The sequence below is a fragment of the Macaca thibetana genome, chromosome 20 (assembly GCF_024542745.1).
Source record: "Macaca thibetana thibetana isolate TM-01 chromosome 20, ASM2454274v1, whole genome shotgun sequence".
Lineage (NCBI taxonomy): Eukaryota > Metazoa > Chordata > Mammalia > Primates > Cercopithecidae > Macaca > Macaca thibetana.
In genome coordinates this window covers 45732423-45745656 of record NC_065597.1, presented here as the reverse complement: position 1 = coordinate 45745656, position 13234 = coordinate 45732423, and the positions used below count along the sequence as shown (strand labels likewise).

The following is a 13234-nucleotide window of genomic DNA, read 5'->3' as shown; positions in this document are numbered from 1 at the left end:
TACTCTTAGGCTGTGTGAGTCAGCAGACACTCATTAAGCAATGACAGTACATCCACCAAAATTGTTCCAGATCGTGGAGAAAGAGCAAGGAAAAGAACAGAAAGAATCCTGCTCTAATGGAATTTACAATTTCATGGGAAGAGACAGAAAATAAACAAATGCCTGATCCCCCAGAAGGCAAAAAGTGCTATGAGGAAAAGTTAAGCAGGATAAGGAAGGCAGGGCAGGCTGGATAGTGACAGCCTCTCTGAGCAGGTGGGATTTGGACACAGACCTGACTTCAATAGCAGGCCATGTCAATTTCTAGAGAAGAGGGACCTAGGTACAGGGAATGGTGGTGCAAAAACCCTGAGGGGAGGATGCATGAGCTGCTGCAGGAACAGCAGTGAGTCAGGAGAACTGGAGCAGTGAAGGGTGGGAGGGGGAGGAGATGAGATCAGAAGAGGTGAGCAGATCAGGATGGGGGTCTGGTCTTGCAGGGCTGTGTTGGCCATGGTCAAGACAGGTGCTGGGGAAAGGATAGTAATGAGATCTGCCCCCTGCCCTCAAGAGGCTTGCAGCCTGACCCTGTGCCTGGCTGTATCCCATCCCCACCTATCTACCTTTACTCCCTGTGTGTACTCAGCATCCTAAATTCTCACACTCCTGGTGGCTCACAACCCTCAGGTTGCAGGTGAGACAGCACAGCCAGGGGGCCCCATTCAGCACTGAGGCATTCCTTGGATCTGAAGAGAGGAGTATGGATAAGAAAAAGACTGTACTGTCTGCCCACCCTAGGAGAAGTCACACGGGACCCCGTGGTTCAGTGGCCACCTCTGCTTCACGGACTGACAGAGGGCAGGAACTCGGGCCTTCCCATTGGACCTGGAAGATTTTTGCATTAGCATATCCATTAAACGGGGATTCACTGAATAATTCCTGAGCACTGGTCCCTGTGCTAGTGATTGGGGTTCTATAGGTGAACAAGATGAGCTACAGATAACCCTCCCCACAGAGAGCAACAACCCTGAGTGGGATACAGGCAAGCAAACAGGTCTTTAAAGCATAGCAGGTGATCCATTATGGAGACAGAATGAGAGACTCTGAGCAGTAGTGTGGTAGTAAATGTTTAACAACCAGCTCTCCAGCGAAATACATGTGTATGTCTATAAGCTCATGGATTTTACTAATCTAAAGGAGCAGTTCTAGGGGATGTTCTAGGATATGGAGTGGGGGAGGACGTTTGCTATCCGGGAATAGCCTATCTCATTCCTTTCCTTCAATTACCTGTGGCACGGAGCGTCAAGGCAGTGGCTGCAGCAACAAGGGTGGCAGTAGTGATGGCAGCAGCAGTGACATGTCCAGCATGAATCCCGAATGTGATTATTTATTCAAGTTACTTCTGATTGGTGACTCTGAGATTGGAAAGTCTTGCCTCCTTAGGTTTGCAGATGATACGTATACAGAAAGCTACATCAGCACAATTGGTGTGGATTTCAAAATAAGAACTATAGAGCTGGACAGGAAAACAATCATGCTTCAAATATGGGACACAGCATTCCAGGAAAGATTTTGAACAATCACTTCCAGTTATTACAGAAGAGTCCATGGCATCATAGTTGTATATGATGTGAAAGACCAAGAGTCCTTCAATAATATTAAACAGTGGCTGCAGGAAATAGATTGTTATGCCAGTGAAAATGTCAACAAATTGTTGGTAGGGAACAAATGTGATCTGGCTACAAAGAAAGTAGTAGACTAGACAACAGCAAAGGAATTTGCTGATTTCCTTGGAATTCCATTTTTGGAAACCAGTGCTAAGAATGCAACGAATGTAGAACAGTCTTTCATGATGATGGCAGCTGAGATTAAAAAGTGATTGGGTCAGCCGGGCGTGGTGGCTCACGCCAGTAATCCAAGCACTTTAGGAGGCCGAGGTGGGTGAATCACAACGTTGAGTTTGAGACCAGCCTGGCCAATATGGCGAAATCCCATCTCTACTAAAAAATATAAAAATTAGCTGGGCATGGTGCCACACACCTCTAGTCCCAGCTATTCGGAAGGCTGAAGCCAGAGAATTGCAGGAACCTGCGAGGCAGAGGTTGCAGTGAGCCGAGATCAAGCCACTGCACTCCAGCCTGGGCAACAGAATGAGACTCCATTTCAAAAATATTAAAAAAGTGAATGGGTCCTGGAGCAATAACTGGTGGTGCTGAGAAGTCCAATGTTAAAATTCAGATCACTCCTGTCAAGCAGTCAGATGGAGGTTGCTGCTAAAATTTGCCTCCATCCTTTTCTCACAGCAGTCAATTTGCAATGTGAACCGAAGTGAAAAAAACAAAATTGCCTGACTGTACTGCATGCAGCTGCACTACAACACAGATTCTTACCAGCTCCACAAAGGTCAGAGATTATAAGTGGTCAAAACTGACTCTTTTTTTTTTTTATTCCTTTGACTCAAGACAGCTAACTTCATTTTCAGAACTGTTTTAAACCTTTGTTTGCTGGTTTATTAAATAATATGTGTAATCCTTGTTGCTTTCCTGATACCAGACTGTTTCCTGTGGTTGGTTAGAATATATTGGCCAGGCAGTGGCTCATGCCTGTAATCCCAGCACTTTGAAAGGCCAAGGCAGGCAGATCACTTGAAGTCAGGAGCTCGAGATCAGAATGACTAACACTTCTCCTGTTGTCCTTTACAACTTCTCCTTCACCTCCCCTTTTCCCTAGTTTATAAAACAGGAGAAAAGGGAGAAAGCAAAAAGTTGGAAAGAAACAGAAGTAAGATAAATAGCTAGATGACCTTGGCGCCACCACCTGGCCCTGGTGGTAAAATAACAATAATAATAATAATAATAATAATAATAAATATTAACCCCTAACCAAAACTACTGGTGTTATCTGTAAATTCCAGACAATGTATGAGAAAGCACTGTAAAACTTTTTGTTCTGTTAGCTGATGTATGTAGCCCCCAGTCACATTCCTCACACTTACTTGATCTATCATGACCTTTTCACATGGACCCCTTAGAGTTGTAAGCCCTTAAAAGGGCTAGGAATTTCTTTTTTGGGGAGCTTGGCTCTTAAGATGCAAGTCTGCCAATGCTCCCCGCCAAATAAAAACCTCTTCCTTCTTTAATCCAGTGTCTGAGGAGTTTTGTCTGCAGCTCATCCTGCTACATTTCTTGGTTCCCTGACTGGGAAGCGAGGTGATTAACGGACGGATGGTCGAGGCAGCCCCTTAGGCGGCTTAGGCCTGCCCCGTGGAGCATCCCTGCGGGGGACTCCAGCCAGCTTGAACAACACAGATCGTGAGAGCGCTCCCATGTAGGCAATTGCCCCAGTGGAACGCCTCTTCAGAGCAGTGCACAGCAGGCCCCAGTGGAGGATCAACACAGTGGCTGAACACCAGGAAGGAACTGGCATTTTAAGTCTGGACATCTGAAACTTGGTAAGACTGGTCTTTGGAACTTGCCCACTCCATTTGAGTGGAAGCGTGGCCTGATCACCCACGGTGTGCCTGTACCGGCACTTTGGTTTTTGTTTCTGACTTCGCTTGAATTGCTTGATACTTTGGTTTTGGTTTTGACCTGGCTTGGATTTCCAGATACTCTGATTTTCGTTTTGATTCTGGTTTGGTGTAAACTGAAATAGTGTGTGTGTGCCTTTTTCACTCATTCTTTGCTCTGTGGTCTGCGCCCCGTGTGAGTGTGGTGTTTTTTCTCAAGGAAACATGGGTCAAACACAAAGTAAGCCCACTCTGTTAGGAACTATGTCGAAAAATTTAAGAAGGAATTTAATGGAGACTATGGGGTTACTATGATGCCAGGAAAACTTAGAACTTTGTGTGAAATAGATTGACCAACACTAGAAGTGGGTTGGCCATCAGAAGGAAGCCTGGATAAGTCCCTTGTTTCTAAAGTATGGCACAAGGTAACTGGTAAGTCAGGACACTCAGACCAGTTCCCATACATAGACACTTGGTTGCAGCTGGTGTTAGACCCCCCCCACAGTGGCTAAGAGGGCAGGCAGCAGCAGTGCCAGTAGCAAAGGGACAGATAGCCAAGGAAGGATCCTACTCCACCTGCTGAGGAAAATCAACTCCTGCAATTCTGTTTGACCCAACATCAGAAGATCCATTACAGGAGATGGCACCAGTGATCCCAGTGGTGCCCTTCCCTTACCAGAGAGAGAGGCTCCCCACTCTTGAGCCCACAGTGCTTGTGCTTTGCAAGACAAACATATCCCTAGGTCACCCAGAGTCGACAAGAGAGGAGGTGAAGCCTGGGGAGAAACCTCTCCCTTGGCAGCTCATTTACGACCCAAAACTGGGATACAAATGCCTGAGAGATCAGCGGTATACTGGAATAGATGAGGATGGTCACATGGTGGAGAGGCGTGTTTTTGTGTACCAGCCCTTCACCTCTGCCGACCTTCTCAACTGGAAAATCAATACCTCGTCCTATACTGAAAAGCCACAAACTCTAATTAATTTGCTCCAAACTATTTTCCAGACCCATAAGCCCATTTGGGCTGATTGCCACCAGTTGCTCATGTTCCTCTTTAACACAGAGGAAAGGCTTAGAGTGCTCCAAGCAGCAACTATGTGGCTAGATGAACTTGCACCGGCTGATTACCAAAACCCCAAGAGTATGTAAGGACCCAGTTACCAGGAACTGACACCCAGCGGGACCCAAATGAAAGCGAGGACATGCAAAGGCTAAACCGATACAGGGAAGCTCTCTTGGAAGGATTAAAAAGGGGAGCACAGAAGGCCACAAACATTAACAAGGTCTCCGAGGTCATTCAGGGAAAAGAAAGTCCAGCACAATTTTATGAGCGACTGTGTGAGGCCTATCGTATATATACTCCCTTTGATCCCGATAGCCCTGAAAATCAGCACATGATTAACATGGCTTTAGTTAGTCAAAATGCAGAAGACATTAGAAGAAAACTGCAGAAACAGACTGGGTTTGCAGGGATGAATACATCACAGTTATTAGAAATAGCTAACCAGGTGTTTGTAAACAGGGATGCAGTAAGCCATAAGGAAAATCACAAAGAGAATGAATGTCAGGCCTGGTGAAATGCCAACCTGTTAGCTGCAGCAATCAGAGGGGTCCCCCCAAAGAGGCAAGGGAAGGGGAGCCCTGGGATAGAAACTCAGCATGTCTGTCAGAGCTTGCAGCATAACCAGTGTGCTCATTGTAAAGAAATAGGACACTGCAAGAACAAATGCCCTCAGCTAAAAGGAAAACAAGATGACTCAGAGCAGGAGGCCCCAGACAAGGAGGAAGGGGCCCTGCTCAACCTGGCAGAAGGGTTCTTGGAATGAGGGGGACCGAGCTCAAGTGCCCCTAAACAGCCTATGGTGAGGATGACAGTCGGGGGTAAAGACATTGATTTTCTTGTAGATACCGGTGCTGAACATTCGGTAGTAACTGCCCTGGTTGCCCCTTATCCAAAAAGACTATTGACATAATTGGAGACACGGGGTTTTCAGCAAAGCAAGCTTTCTGCTTGCCCCAGACTTGAACTGTAGGAGGACAGAAAGTGATTCATCAGTTTTTGTACATGCCTGGCTGTCCCATGCCCTTATTGGGAAGGGACTCCCTTAGGAAGCTGAGAGCCACTATCTCTTTTACAGAGTATGACTCTTTGTGCTAAAGGTACCCGGAATGGGAGTCATTATGACCCTTGCGTTCCCCCGAGAGGAGGAATGGAGACTTTTCTTAACAGAGCTGGGCCGAGAGATAAGACAAGCTCTGGCTAAGCAGTGGCCAAGAGTGTGGGTGTAAGACAACCATCCAGGGTTGGCAGTCAACCAAGCCCCCGTACTTATAGAAGTTAAGCCTGGGGCCCAGCTGGTTAGGCAAAAACAGTACCCGGTCCCCAGAGAAGCTCTTGAAGGTATCCAGGTCCATCTCAAGTGCCTAAGAACCTTTGGAATTATAGTTCCTTGTCAGTCTCCATGGAACACTCCCCTCCTGCCTGTTCCCAAGCCAGGGACCAAGGACTACAGGCCGGTACAGGATTTGCGCTTGGTTAATCAAGGTACAGTGACTTTACATCCAATAGTACCTAATCCGTACACATTGTTGGGGTTGCTGCCAGCTGAGGACAGCTGGTTCACCTGCTTGGAACTGAAAGATACTTTCTTAAGCATCACATTAGCTCCTGAGAGCCAGAAGCTGTTTGCCTTTCAGTGGAAGATCCGGAGTCAGGTGTCCCTACTCAGTATACTTGGACCCGGCTTCTCCCAAGGGTTCAAGAACTCCCCCACCATCTTCGGGGAGGCATTGGATTGAGAAGTCCAGAAGTTTCCCACCAGAGACCTAGGGTGAAGCTCAACTGTCCTTTACAAATGTAAGAACAGGTTTGTCTTCTATATGCTTTTCCAATTATAGAGGGACATGAGTCATTGAGACATGAGAAAAAGCTTCTTGGGTGAAAGAATAGAAAAAAATATATAAATAGGAAAAACCAGAGCATGCCCAGCAGCCTTTCCACTGAGTCAGGCACTAGGGATCCACTTTTCATGTTTTATGTCATTTATTCCTCACAAAAACCATATGAAGTTCATTGTACAATTCTCTTCAGAGATGGAAACTGAGGCTCATAGAGATGCATTGTTATTCTGAAACACAGTAGCTGGCAGAGTCACCACTGTGCTTTGGAGAAAACAGATGCTTGCTTACTGAACAGCTGGCCTGAGAACTGTGGAGTGGTGGTGAAGTCCTGGTAAAAGTTCAGGAAAATGGTAAAGAAGAAGATACTTTGACTCCGGAAAGCTGCTGCCGGGGACTGCATCAGCTTCTCCCTTGTGCCTGGCTGGGGGATCAGCTTCACTCAAATCTGTAGGTTCAGGATAGACTCATATTTTTACTTGGGTGTGTTGGGGGGTAGGTACAAGAAGGAACACACAGTCAGTGACGAGACCATGAAACACCAGAGGACTGGAATGTGTGGCTCAGACCTGGAGGTCTCCATCCTTTGGAGACTTGTGTATGTGGAGGACATAGATGTTTATGGTGAAGAATTTTTTAGGTTTCCAATGTCGAATTTGAAGTGGAGGTAAAGAATAATTAATCCATTAATACTTTCAAGGCATCTTCATCATACTGTATCAGCTGTAGAACAACAGCACTCACCTGTATTAATAATCTTTATGAAGAGCACTATCGCAGAGAGTTCCCAAAAATCATTCTCAATGTAGAAATGAGAAAACACAGGCTTCGTGATGTCAAATGGTTGCTCCAAAACACACGGGTCAGAATGAGAATCTTCCATGGTGAGGGTTGCATGAAATTTCCTCTAAGCTACCTGGGGCTCAGTCTGTTCCTGACATAGAGGGGAAGGGCATGGAAAAGCTGCATTTTCTCTCTGTCTTAAAGACAGGGCACAGGGCAAGAAACCCTAGCACAACCCTTTTGACTTAAAGCAACATAACTGGTTCTTCTAACCTCAAAGGGAGAGAAACAGCTACAGCAACCCCATACCTGGCAAAAGTATCCATGCTGGGAAACTCCAGGGTGGGAGAAAGCCTGTCAGAGGGCCAAGGATCTGAGGAGATAACTCAGTGAACAGAAAACCCAAATAAGTATAAAACAACTGAAAGGTAACTCAAACATACCAGTAGAAAAAGTGGAAATAGAAACAAAATTTTCTTTGACATATGGATAGTAGCTTGTCAAATAATTCAAAGAAGGTTAAGATCCAGGGAGTCTGGATCCAAAATGGCAGATACATTCAGAAACTCCTGTTGGCAGTGCACCTGTCACAGCCCTTCTGGAACACAATCCGGCTTTAGCAATTCACACTTTACATACGCCTATTCTTTCACGGAGTCATTTCTTTCCTGGGAGACTGTCATCTATCAGGGATTAGTATATGTCATGAGCTCAATTGTGTTCCCTTCCCAAAATTTATACATTCATGTTTTAACACTTAGTGCCTCAGAATGTGACTATATTTGAACATATAGTCTCTTCAAATGTAATCGAGGTTAAGTGAATTCATTGGGATGCATCCTAATTCAACATGACTGGGGCCCTCATCAAAAGAGGCAGTCAGGGAACAGAAAAGCACAAGAGAAGAACTTGTGGACACAGAGATAGAAGATGATCATCTGCAAGCCAAGGAGAGACCTCAGATAAAACACCCAGCCACCAGCTTGAGGTTGGATTTCTAGCCTCCAGAACTGTCAGAAACTCCATTTTTGTTGTTAAAGCACTTCAGCCTGTGTTACTGTATTATGGAAGCCATAGCAAACTGTCATAGCCTATTAGGACACATGCAAGATGTTTCCTGAAGCATGAGTGAAATGGAAATAGAATTTATTAGGTCAGACTCCATCAGCATTAAAAGGCTAAATTACTGAGAAAAAGGCTCTCTCTTATGAAATATTATGAAGACATACGAGGGCACAGCTCCTGCCCTGAAGGGGCTATAGGGATGAGTTCTGTGAGATGACTAACGCATAGAGTAATGTAAGACTCTTTCTTTGTAACCTCCACTATTTGGATAAAACCCTTCTCTAGTAAGTGTACATTTTTAAATCTTAGAAAAGTGCTGGCAGGGAGGGCATTGAAGCTGCCTGCTGCAGGAGGTATCTGGGGTGGGTAGTTAAAACCATAAACATAGTAGCAATCTGCAAAGTGTTTTCTTTGATATTCCTACAAGTATATGACTGGCGACTGTGCACCTAAGTTGCTATTATGGACTAATAGATGCCAGATGCCTTTGGGAAGGGATTGTGGGACACTTAATTGAGAAAGCTCTAAAACATTTTCCAGGGAGTCCTCATATTTGGGTCTGGATCTTCGGCCTTCCCTGGTCTTTTGGGTCTCTTTGGAGACCCCACTGTGCCCACTTTCACCCCAGACCAACTCTGCCCATGGTTGTTGGCATGGTGCATCTGCTTTTTGCCAAATGAGATAAAGTAGCTGAACTCATCAAACAGCTCCTCATGGATCTCCTGCATGGAGCTCCGCAAAGAGAGTGCCTTCAAGCCTGGCCAAGAGGTGTCAACGGCATGCCTAGCTTTCCCCGCAGGGGACACCCCCATTAGAAATTCTGCGCCCCAGATCAGGCACAAAGGAATATTTGTATTGACCTCCTGCCAGGGAGAAAACCAGATGACAGCTTGAAGTTTTGGAATAAACATCTGAACAGATAAAGCTGGTCCCCAGCACTCAACTTTCTATCCTGCCAGCCATAACCTGGGGTATAAATTTGACAGACATGTTAGCTTCTCAACAGCTGGAAACCTGCTCCTGTTTAATACGTGTGACACAATGACATTCAGGTTTTGTGAAATTCTCTGATATGGTAGATGAATAAGAGAATGCATTTTCCCTAGAGGCAGTCAGAGCTAATGACCCTTTCATTAAAGATCTCTATACATGGGAATAACCAATCAGTCACATGCAGAAGGCACACTTTTTTTGAGACAGAGTTTCACTTTTGTTGCCCAGGCTGGAGTGCAACGACATGATATCCACTCACTGCAACCTCCACCTCCTGGCTTCAAGTGATTCTTCTGCCTCAGTATCCCGAGGAGTTGGGATTACAGGCACCCACCACCATGCCCGGGTAATTTTTTGCATTTTTAGTAGAGATAGGGTTTCACCATGTTGGCCACACTGGTCTCAAACTCCTGACCTCAGGTGCTCCACCCACCTTGGCCTCCCAAAGTGCTGGAATTATAGGTGTGATCCACCATGCCCGGCCAGGAGGCATACTTTCTAACTACTATATTTGGTATGCAATAGAAAATGAAAACACACAGACACACAATCTCACACAGAAACATAAACATAAGCGAATCAGTTAACATACTCAGACAGTCACTCTGTACAGATCACATAGCTCACAGTGCACAACACCACAGTCCTGGAATGTTTGTCACTAAGCCAAGACAAAGACCATCACACTACCAACAGAAGTCAGCCTCTTATTTCACACTGATTATGAAGAAGTACAGGAGTGTCAACTACAATGAAGAAAGTCAATAGAAGGAGATGAGACAGGACATCCTCAAACAAATGTCTTTTTCATCATAGCAGCCTTACAGTCTATGCATCCAAGAATGGTTAAATTACTTTGCCCAAACAATAATTAAGCAGCCAACTGTGCTAACCCTTCACTAAAATAAATTATCTAGTGTCGGTCACTGATACCCCTACTGAGGCAACATGTTTTATCCACTTCAAAAAGATTCCCTGTGGACCAATAATAAAGAGAGAACCTATGTGATTGTTCTTTATCAGAAAAAAAAAGTTAAGAAAAAGGCAAAATGAATTTTTAAGTATTTCATCAAAAAACAAAAACTTACATTTTCAATGTGAAAAATATAACTTATACTTGCAAATTTGGAAAAGTAAAATTAAATATAAGAATTGTATTTCTTGTAAACTTTATTATAAGCAATACACAGTTCAGAAAAAAATGAACTATTTCTTCTACATCAGATGTTGGTGATTAAGGAAAAGCAGGCTGACTGATTTTTAGGTAGTCACTAGTAAAATCATTCTGTAGATATTGAGGCATATTGGAGCATTTATTTTTAATAAATGGACTCAAGCAAGCCTCCCTCCTTGGCCTCCGAAAGTGCTGGGATTACAGATGGAGCCACCGCACCCAGCCTCCTCAATTCATTTTTAACTAAACAGTTTTGCCAATGCAACCTTTTTTCTTCAGCATTCTTATTTCATACCATACTAAGTAGATTTTCAACAAGATAATTCTCTCAAACTCTTTGAAGCATAATTAAGTAGATATGGACAGAAATGCATTAAAGTGACAAATGTATTCAACAACCATGATGTAAATAAATAATCTTTAAAAAATAAAAGTACATAGACTTTTTAAGATACTGCATTTTTACTAAAGTTTGAAATACAACTAAGTCTAAAATTCATACAATTAACTTTTATTTCCCACATCTTAAATTACTCAAAATAATGTCTGGTTCATTATCATTATCTGTTTGTCAGAGTCACAACTACATCCACATTTTGTTACGCCCAGAAGCATCACTACTGACAGAGATGGGTAAGTGACATTACAGGCAACACAGGAAAATCCAGTTACTAGCTTCCTTTAAGAGGGGGCCCAATCAGTATGGGATTTTTGCTGCCCAGGATCGAGCTGATAATTTGGAAAATTTTGTTATCTAAATTCTCAGACTTTAAAATTAATGACTTAGTTTTTTAAAAAACATACAAAAGGTATCTACAGAAATAAGTCTTCACTTAGCTTTCCTGTTTCATGACAATGCTTACAAGTAGTAGGACAGACATTCTGTACTACTACACAACATGGCTGCGAAAAAGTCACTCATTGGCCAAGCACAGTGGCTCACGTCTGTAATCCCACCACTTTGGGAAGCCGAGGCAGGCTGATCATTTGAGCTCAGGAGTTTGAGACCAGCCTGGCCAACCTGGCAAAACCCCATCTCTACTAAAAATACAAAAATTAGCCGGGCATGGTGGTGCATGTCTGTAATCCCAGCTACTCGGGAGGCTGAGACACTAGAATCCCTGGAACCCAGGAGTTGGAAGTTGCAGTGAGCTGAGATAGCGCCACTGCACTCTAGCTTGGGTGACAGAGTCAGGCTCTGTCTCAAAAAAAAATCCAAGAAAATAAAGAAGTGGATGTACTAAACATGTTTGACACTTAAAATTTTTTATTTAAGAAAATGTAATAGAATGATTACTTGAATATTTTCAATCGTCTGTATCTTATGGCTACTCTAAATCAAATGAGTTCCCACTGCAAGATACTTACATCATGGTAAAAAACAAATTTTGTTCTTCATTATGATCTTTGGATTTGTACAATTTAAAAAATAAGTCTGTACAATGTCTTTAAATGTAAATTAAACACACAGAATAAATATATTATCTTCACGTCTCTGGCACATTTAAGTTAAGCCTCTTTCGTGTCTAACCAAGGCAAGTACCTAGTACTCATACTCACAAAGCTACACTATTTATAGTATAATTAAATTGAGATCATTGTTGTGATAAAGATGTAACAGAAACAAATAATTCAAACAATGTTTAAAATTCATTATTCCCAAGTCCGAGCATGTGTCCTTCAGTGCTGGAAGGTCTTACCTATCAATTAAAGCAATGATTATGTTTTTCACGTTTACATTCTGGTGTAACTCAGCAGAGGCCCGAAGAAAAGGATTCTAAGTCTGGAGGTGAAATTCATCAGGGAAAACCTGAAAATCAAATGATCAATACAAGTGAAAGTATTTCACATAATATTCTGAACTCACATATGGTAAAGTTCACATTTGTGGGAAAAAGCACTGTAATCTTATACAACTAAATTCAAACACATTACTTCTGAACCTCTCTATTAAACACAAGCTCAGACAGAAATATTCCAATACACAAAGTGCACCTACAATTAAACTAAAGCTATGGAGACTGAGAAAACTCAGATGACTCATTCCTACAGTTTGGAGGAAAACAAACCACATTGATACAAAGACCAAGTTATAAGTCGGAAACAGAAAATCCTGTTTTTAAAGTATTTTTAGAAGAAGGAAGATTACATGAAAAAAAGAAGCATTAGAAAAAATGATTTTAATTTTTTATAGAAATGGCATCTTGCTATGTTGCCCAGGCTGGTTTTGAACTCTTATAAGTCACCTTTTCTGCCCTGGTGAGTCTTCCCTCAGGTTAAGAATCTGTTACTTTGATACAGGATTTTTGACATTGTTGGGATCTGGTTTGAACAAGGCTACTTTAATAAAAGACCATCTATCCCTCCTAGCATAATAAAAGTGCTTTTGTCTATTCTGGTAAGTCCTTTCTGCTATAAAGACAAAGATTTTTCTGGATTGAGCGCCTTGTTTTGTGCCGAACTTACCTTCTGTCTGTGAAGCATTTATTTTCTGGCTTGCACACCTAGTTTAATATTTTGCTTGATTTACATATTTTTGCGAACATTTTAATCCTCTCCAAGTTCTTAAAATATATACGATAACTTGCTCTATTTTTCTCCATAGACTTCTCATATTTTTTAATAAAAATTAAAAATTTTATTTTTCTTTGCAATTAAACTTCTGTCTCCAGAACACAATCAGACTCTGGTCCGCGGGACTGGCAGCCCAACCCCCAACCTTCAGGCCCTCCCAGGCCTGAAGGTGGGTCCTTACGGGGGACTCTCCCCCTTCGGCCCAATAATCAATCGATCTGCCTCCCGCTGCCATTCATGGCTCGGCCCCAACCCCTGC

General features: G+C 43.0%; 1 pseudogene; it reads left to right on the top strand.

Moving 5' to 3' along the window:
• The first annotated feature begins 1276 nt into the window (after positions 1-1276).
• On the top strand, positions 1277-2334 carry LOC126944251 (ras-related protein Rab-1A-like; annotated as a pseudogene).
• The last annotated feature ends 10900 nt before the right edge of the window (positions 2335-13234 follow it).